Source organism: Pan troglodytes, chromosome 7 (genome assembly GCF_028858775.2).
Source record: "Pan troglodytes isolate AG18354 chromosome 7, NHGRI_mPanTro3-v2.0_pri, whole genome shotgun sequence".
Taxonomy (NCBI): domain Eukaryota; kingdom Metazoa; phylum Chordata; class Mammalia; order Primates; family Hominidae; genus Pan; species Pan troglodytes.
This window is the reverse complement of record NC_072405.2, coordinates 95,308,555-95,317,470: the sequence shown is the minus strand read 5'-3', so window position 1 is coordinate 95,317,470 and position 8,916 is coordinate 95,308,555.

Sequence of the window (8,916 nt, the reverse complement as noted above, 5' to 3'; positions counted from 1 at the left end):
GCAATTGTGAATGGGAGCTCACTCATGATTTGGCTGTCTGTTTGCCTGTTATTGGTGTATAAGAATGCTTGTGATTTTTGCACCTCGATTTTGTATCCTGAGACTTTGCTGAAGTTGCTTATCAGCTTAAGGAGATTTTGGGCTGAGACGATGGGGTTTTCTAAATATTCAATCATGTCATCTGCACACAGGGACAATTGGACTTCCTCTTTTCCTAATTGATTTCTCTTTATTTCTTTCTCCTGCCTGATTGCCCTGGGCAGAAGTTCCAACACTATGTTGAATAGGAGTGGTGAGAGAGGGCATCCCTGTCTTGTGGCAGTTTGCAAAGGGAATGCTTCCACTTTTTGCCCATTCAGTATGATATTGGCTGTGGGTTTGCCCTAAATAGCCCTCATTATTTTGGGAGATGTCCCATCAATACCTAATTTATTGAGAGTTGTTGGCATGAAGGGCTGTTGAATTTTGTCAAAGGCCTTTTCTGCATCTGTTGAGATAATCACGCAGTTTCTGTCTTTGGTTCTGATTATATGCTGGATTATGTTTATTGTTTTGCATATGATGGACAAGCCTTGCATGTCAGGGATGAAGCCCACTGCATCATGATGGATAAGCCCTTTGATATGCTGCTGGATTCGTTTTTCCGGTATTTTATGGAGGATTTTCCCATCGATGTTCCTCAGGGACATAGGCCTAAAATTCTCTTTTTGGGTTGTGTTTCTCTCAGGCTTTGGGATCAGGATGATGCCGGCCTCATGAAATGAGTGAGGGAGGATTCCCTCTTTTTCTGTTGATTGGAATAGTTTCAGAAGGCATGGTACCAGCTCCTCCTTGTCCTTCTGGTAGAATTCGGCTGTGAATCCGTCTGGTCCTGGAGTTTTATTGCTTGATAGGCTGTTAATTATTGCCTCAATTTCAGAGCCTGTTAGTGGTCTACTCAGGCATTCAACTTCTTCCTGGTTTACTCTGGGGAGGTTGTATGCGTCCAGGAATTTATCCATTTCTTCTAGGTTTTCTAGTTCATTAGCTTAGAGGTGCTGATAGTATTGTCTGATGGTAGTTTGTATTTCTGTGGGATCGGTGGTGATATCCCCTTTATCATTTTTTACTGCATCTGTTTGACTCTTCTTTCTTTTCTTGTTTCTTAGTCTTGCTAGTGCTCTATCAATTTTGTTGATCACTGCAAAAAACCCGCTCCTGGATTCATTGATTTGTTGAAGGGTTTATTGTGTCTCTATCTCCACCAGTTCTGCTCGGATCTTAGTTATTTCTTGCCTTCTGCTAGTTTTTGAATGTGTTTGCTCTTGCTTCTCTCATTCTTTTAATGGTGATGTTAGGGTATGCATTTTTGATCTTTCCTGCTTTCTCTCGTGGGCAATTAGTGCTATAAATTTCCCTCTACACACTGCTTTAAATGTGACCCAGAGATTCTGGTATGTTGTGCCTTTGTTTTCATTGCTTTCAGAGAATATCTTTCTTTCTGCCTTCATTTCCTTAAGTACCCAGTACTCATTCAGGAGCAGGTTGTCCGGTTTCCATGCAGTTGAGCGGTTTTGAGTGAGTTTCTTTATCCTGAGGTCTACTTTGATTGCAATGTGGTCTGAAAGACCATTTGTAGTAATTTCTGTTATTTTACATTTACTGAGGAGTGCTTTCCTTCCAACTATGTGGTCAATGTGGAAATAAGTGTGATGTGGTGCTGAGAAGCATGTATATTCTGTCGATTTGGGGTGGAGCGTTCTGTAGATGTCTCCTAGGTCCGCTTGGTGCAGAGCTGAGTTCAATTCCTGGATATCCTTTTTAGATTTCTGTCTCGTTGGTCTGTCTAAAGTTTACAGAGGGCTGTTAAAGTTTCCCATTATTATGATGTGGGAGTCTAAGTCTCTTTTGATCACACTTTAAAGATCAAAAGGTAGAAGCGCAAAGACATTATCTGTGCAATATTAGAAACCTAGTAAGTGGTGGAATTTGGCCTTGAACCCAGATATCTAACTCCAGAGCCTAAGTGCTTCACCCACCTCACTGTGGTGCCTCTCGAGAAAAACAGGTAAGCACACATTCAGAAAGCTGGTGGGCCGGGGGGCTGGCCTTGTACTCAGAGGCCATGGAAGTCCCACGTGGGGTGGCTAGTGGTGTAAGGACAGAGGTCTCGGATGGGCAGAGGGATGTGGACAGGCGCGAGGGGGCGCGGCAGGGACTCGGGGGACTGGGAGTGGCGGCTCGGTGCTGCGGGAGGCGATTAGTGGAAGGACAGAGGTCTGGGAAGGGCAGAGGGATGGGGACAGGCCCGAGGGTCCGCGGCAGGGATTCCGGGGGACTGGGAGTGGCCGGTTGGGGTTACTCTTGGCTTTTTGCCCTCTCCTGCCGTCGACTGCTCCGGTTTCTTTGGCCTTGCGGCGAGGTGGACAGGGTGAGCTCTCGGGACTGATGGCGGTTGTGGAAGGTGCCTGGGGCCAAGGACAGGCCAGGGCGGCGGGAGAGGCGGACCGGTGGCGTGGCTGGATCTGGGCGCGCTGTCGGACCTTCCACATCACCAGCTGCAGGCAGGCGTTTGCGTCCTCGCTGGAGTTGTGGCCGTCCTGGCTGTCCTGGATGATCTGTCCCAGGTAGTCGGCCGCGAGATTCCTGAGGGAACGCTTGTAGGGGAAACCCAGGTAGTGCGGGAAGAGCACGGCCGTGTCCAGCACGGTGCTGTGGATGAGCTTCAGGGTCAGCAGATCGCTCTCCAGGCTGTGCCCGATGAGGATGGTTTGGGCGCTGAAAAAGCTCAGCAGGATGGCTTGCACTTGGGGCAAGGTGATGCTCGTCTTGGCGACGTCGGCCTCGGTGACTCCGGAAAACCTGGTGTTGTAGTCCACGATCTCCTTGTCGGGCTTGACGAAGGTGTCGTACACCACTCGCATGTCGGCGTCCACCACGGTGACGCGGGTCAGCTTTGGCCATGCGTGGTGTAGCACATCTCACAGTCCAAGGCGTAGATTCCTGGATAAGCGTCTCTGGACAACTCTTTCTTGAAGGTCTCCACGAAGCCATCGAGGCTGTCCTTGCGGCCGTCCCGCACGTGCTGCTTTGCCACCTGGCAGCCCACAGAGCCAGGAGCAGCTGCACAGCAGGTGTACTGGCTAACCCGGCCTCCAGCCACCTGGCTCCAGCGGACCCGCCCCCAGTGATAATAACACAACTGGTCGCGTACACAGCGGCCCGAGGAGGACACCAGGTACTCGGTGCCACAACGGCAGCAGACCCTGCAGGAGGAGTCGCCGGGCCCCTTCCCCTGGCCAGTGAAGAGGACGGCGCCTCCGGGCCGCTCGGGGTGCGGGAAGGGGTAGCCGTTCTCCTTGAGCTGGTCCTGGCTGAGCAGGAACTCCTGGAGGCGGCTGTACAGGGCGGCCCTGCTGAGGCCCGGCATGGAGCTGGGGGTCAGGCCCTTCAGTCTCTTGAGGGTGTTCAGGACCACGTTCAGGTACCTGTTCTTGTTGGGGCTGCAGTCGTAGGCCACCTTCTCCTCGTTCAGCGCCTTCTCCACGGCCTCCTGCTTGGAGGCGCAGAACTTGAGACACTCTTCGGTGAACAGTTGGAGATAGCCTCGGCGGAGGACGGTGGGGACTTGGCACCCAGACCTTCGGAGGATAATAGGTTTCTTCAAACTCGGTAGGGATGGACGACGGACGATTCGCTTAGAGCTGATGGTGGTGGTGGTCTTGCATGCCATCCCTGACCTGTTGCGCGTCTTCCCTGGCTGTCTGCCGACCTTGGAGCCACTGGAGCGTTGGCTGCTGCTGGCCACCCGGGTTCTCTTGGCATCTGTGCAACCTGTGACCAAGCAAGGGCTGGAAGAGTGGGCGATCGTCTTCCTCTTCCTGGGGGCTGAGATGCGGACTCCCGAGGGCCTCTCTGTCAGCCTTGGGGCGGCTGGCAAGCAGCAGGCCGATCCCCTCTGCGCAGGGAAGTAGGACGCCTCCGTCACCATCTTGAGACACGCTGGGGGCACCGCCGGACCCCTGTTCTGGGGCTCCGCCTGGATGTCCACAAATGCGGAGGCCTGGTTGTGCATCTGGGGCACCCGGAGCCCGAAGCTCTGGGCAGGCTGATGAGAGGGCAGGGGGAATTCTGGAGCCTCGAGGGCCGCCTCCTCGGCCACCTTCTTAGCTTCTGGGTATCCAGGTGGGAACCAGCAGGGAGCTGTGGCTCGCAACATCTTGCTGCCTTCGGGAGCACCGGCCTGGCTCTGCTCCGCTCCCAACTGGCGGCTTCTTGCCTCCAGGGCCGCCTCCTCGGCCACCTTCTTAGCTTCTGGGTATCCAGGTGGGAACCAGCAGGGAGCTGTGGCTCGCAACATCTTGCTGCCTTCGGGAGCACCGGCCTGGCTCTGCTCCGCTCCCAACTGGCGGCTTCTTGCCTCCAGGGCCGCCTCCTCGGCCACCTTCTTAGCTTCTGGGTATCCAGGTGGGAACCAGCAGGGAGCTGTGGCTCGCAACATCTTGCTGCCTTCGGGAGCACCGGCCTGGCTCTGCTCCTCTCCCAACTGGCGGCTTCAATGAGTGCCGCCCCCGCCACCCGTCGCCTTTATAGACGCACAGGGCAGAGTGGGTGGGACTTCTCCTTGATAGGTTGGTGCTTCCATCCAATCACACTGAGCCTCATCTTCCACCAGACTCCAGCTTGGGAATGCCTCAAGGGGTGCACTAATGGAATCAACTGGAACTCCTGGTTGCTAACCTTGGAGCTAGGTTGCTTTTCCTGAGTTAATTAACTGTCCCTGCAGGGCAGTCCTATCATGGCTACTGGAATTGGGCCACCTAGGATTCATTTCAGCGTCAGGGAGTTTGGTCAACTTGCTTGGGCCCACACAGCACCCCATGGAGCCAGGACTGGGCCAGCAGTCTGCTGCATGCTGCAGGGCAGGATCTCTCTGGGGTTGCGTTTCCCTGCTCTGTGCACTCCTCCGCTGAGGGCAAATTGAGGACAGGAAGTGGACCGCACCCACTTCTCTCCCACGACTTGGGCAATGTTCAACACAGGGGTTCTTCAAAAGGTTCATAGAAAATGCACATGGTGAAGAAACTATGCATGGGTTTCCACTGGTTTGCACTCAAATAAACTTGTCCGAACTTCTTATAACCTTTCTGAACTAGATCTAGTTTGAGGCACTGAGAAGGATGAGACATCCACTGAAAAGGACTCCTATCAGAGCAACATGAATTCCACGAAAATTGCAGCAAGAGCAAACATCAAATTTCTGGTGAAGCTTGGGTGGAAGAATGAAGAAATCATTGATGTTTTAACAAAAGCTTCTAAGGACACTACCCCAAAGAAATGAACTCTTTACGAATGTATAGCTTGTTTCAAGAAGAGGTGAGAAGATGTGGGAGATGAATCCTGCAGTGGCTGTGAAAACCACTGTGCCCAGATCAGCTGCAGTTACGACGAGAGCTATCAGTGGAAATTTTAAACAGGAGGGATCACGATCCTGACGCATCCCTCTGACAAATTGTAACCGGAAGTTGGAACATGGCTTTACCAATATGACCTCGAATGCAAAGCATCATCAAAGCGACGGCTACCGAGAGGTGGCAGTGGTCCAGTCAAAGGAAAAGGAGGCCAGTCAGGAGCCAACATCATGGCATCAGTGTTTTGGGACACTCAAGGCATTTTGCTTGTTGACTTTCTGAAGGGCCAAACATCTGCTTATTAGGAGAGTGTTCCGAGAAGCTTAGAGAAAGCTTTGGTAGAAACATGCTGGGAAAGTCTCACTAGATCCCTGTTCACCACCTCAGTGCTCTGCTCATTCCTCTCATCAAACAAGGGCAATTTTGTCAGTTTCAATGGGCAGTCCTTAGGAATGCACCTTACGGGCTGCTTTCATGCCTTCTAAATTCTTTTTGTTTCCTAATTATAAAAAGTCATCTTGCTTGGAAAGATGAGAGAAAGTCTCCTTGCCATGCTTGGACAGATGAGAGATGAGATCCTCCTCTTCTCTCCCAGGACAGAATGGTCAGACTTGAGTTTCCTTTCTCCTCACTCTTCTCCTCCTTGAGGGAGGTGCTGTGCCGGACAGACCTGCTCCCGTGTCTAGACACGGGTAGACTCGTTGAAGATCCTCACAGGCAATCCTCCTTGGGGTCAAAGGGGAAGGATTTATTTCTTCAGGGCTCAGTAGTCCTCATCCTTACGCGCACCTTCACCAGCCCAGGGCGGGGTAGCGGAGGGTGAAAGGGCGTGGCTCACAGCCCGTTTCTTCCGCTCGGGCGTCTCCTGGGAGGAACCCTTGTCCAGTGAGCGGGTCTTCGTCTCCACCAAATTCCCTAGGGGGACACTTCTGGCAGCCCTTCTTGTTCAGCAGCTTACGGGGGTCAGGTGGACCTCTGCTAGTCACCAGCCTGAAGCCCTTACTCCATTTCAGCTATTTTTGCAGTTGCCTAGGTGACTTTTGAACCACATTACCCAGAACAGCCAACGGAGGAGGGGTGAGAAGAGTGGCCGTCTGGGTTTGCCGCATAGTGCTGCCTTAGAGGAGTGGTGCAGTCTTCGGTTGTGTGATACTTCACCTGGCTGATTTCTGGGAATGCCTCCACAAATTCGCTAAATTCAGTAGCTTTTGCCTTCCAAGATTCACCTGGTTGGTGTGTTGCACCCATTCACTAGTCATTTACGTTAGGTATATCTCTTAATGCTATCCCTCCCCCTCCCCACGCCCATGACAGGCCCCGGTGTGTGATGTTCCCCTTTCTGTGTCCAAGCGTTCTCATACTTCAATTCCCACCTATGAATGAGAACATGCGGTGTTTGGTTTTTTTGTCCTTGCGATAGTTTGCTAAGAATGATGGTTTCCAGCTTCATCCGTGTCCCTCCAAAGGGCATGAACTCATGCTTTTTCATGGCTGCATAGTATTCCATGGTGTATTTGTGCCACATTTTCTTAATCCAGTCTATCATTGGTGGACATCTGGGTTGGTTCCAAGTCTTTGCTACTGTGAATGGTGCCGCAATAAACATACGTCTGCGTGTGTGCTTTTAGCAGCATGATTTCTAATCCTATGGGTATATATACCCAGTAATGGGATGGCTGGGTCAAAAGGTATTTCTATTTCGAGATCCTTGAGGATTCACCACACTATCTTCCACTACCGTTGAACTAGTTTACAGTCCCACCAACAGTGTAAAAGTGTTCCTATTTGTCCACTACCTCTCCAGCACCTGTTGTTTCCTGACGTTTTAATGATCGCTCTTCTACCTGGTGTGAGATGATATCTCATTGCGGATTTGATTTGCATTTCTCTGATGGCCAGTGTTGATGAGCATTTTTTCATGTGTCTGTTGGCTGCATAAATGTCTTCTTTTGAGAAGTGTCTCTTTATATCCTTCCCCCACTTGTTGATGGGCTTGTTTGGTTTCTCTTGTAACTCTGTTTGAGTTCTTAGTAGATTCTGGATATTAGCCCTTTGTCAGATGAGTAGATTGCAAAAATTTTCTCCCTTTCTGCAGGATGCCTGTTCACTCTCATGGGAGTTTCTTTAGCTATGCAGAACGTCTTTAGTGTAATTAGATGCTGTTTGTCAATGTTGGCTTTCGTTGCCATTGCTTTTGGCGTTTTAGACATGAGGTCCTTGCCCATGCCTGTGTCCTCAATGGTATTGGCTGGGTTTTCTCCTAGGGTTTGTATGGTTTAAGATCTAACATTTAAGTCTTTCTTCTGTCTTGAATTAATTTTTGTACAAGGTGTAAGGAAGGGATCCGATTTCAGCTTTCGACATATGGCTAGCCTGTTTTCCCAGCACCATTTTTTAAATAGGGAATCCTTTCCCCATTTCTTGTTTTTGTCAGGTTTGTCAAAGATCAGATGGTTGTAGATGTGTCGTATTATTTCTGAGGGCTCTATTCTGTTCCATTGGTCTACGGTAACCAAAACGGCAACCGATAGCATGCTCTTTGGTTACTGTAGCCTTCTACTGTAGCTTGAAGTCGGACAGCTTGATGCCTCCATCGTTGTTCTTTTGGCTTAGGAATATGTTGGCAGTGGGGGCCGTTTTGTGGTTCCATATGAGCTTTAAAGCAGATTTTTCCAGTTCTGTGAAGAAAGTCATTGGTAGTTTGATGGGGATGGCATTGAATCTATAATTTACCTTGGGCAGTATGGCCATTTTCACGATATTGATTCTTCCAATCCGTGATGGTGGAATATTCTTCCATTTGTTTGTCTCCTCTTTTAGTTCGTGGAGCAATGCTTGGTAGTTCTCCTGGAAGAGGTCCTTCACATCCCTTGTTAGTTGGATTCCTAGGCATTTTATTCTCTTTGAAGCAATTGTGAATGGGAGCTCACTCATGATTTGGCTGTCTGTTTGCCTGTTATTGGTGTATAAGAATGCTTGTGATTTTTGCACCTCGATTTTGTATCCTGAGACTTTGCTGAAGTTGCTTATCAGCTTAAGGAGATTTTGGGCTGAGACGATGGGGTTTTCTAAATATTCAATCATGTCATCTGCACACAGGGACAATTGGACTTCCTCTTTTCCTAATTGATTTCTCTTTATTTCTTTCTCCTGCCTGATTGCCCTGGGCAGAAGTTCCAACACTATGTTGAATAGGAGTGGTGAGAGAGGGCATCCCTGTCTTGTGGCAGTTTGCAAAGGGAATGCTTCCACTTTTTGCCCATTCAGTATGATATTGGCTGTGGGTTTGCCCTAAATAGCCCTCATTATTTTGGGAGATGTCCCATCAATACCTAATTTATTGAGAGTTGTTGGCATGAAGGGCTGTTGAATTTTGTCAAAGGCCTTTTCTGCATCTGTTGAGATAATCACGCAGTTTCTGTCTTTGGTTCTGATTATATGCTGGATTATGTTTATTGTTTTGCATATGATGGACAAGCCTTGCATGTCAGGGATGAAGCCCACTGCATCATGATGGATATGCCCT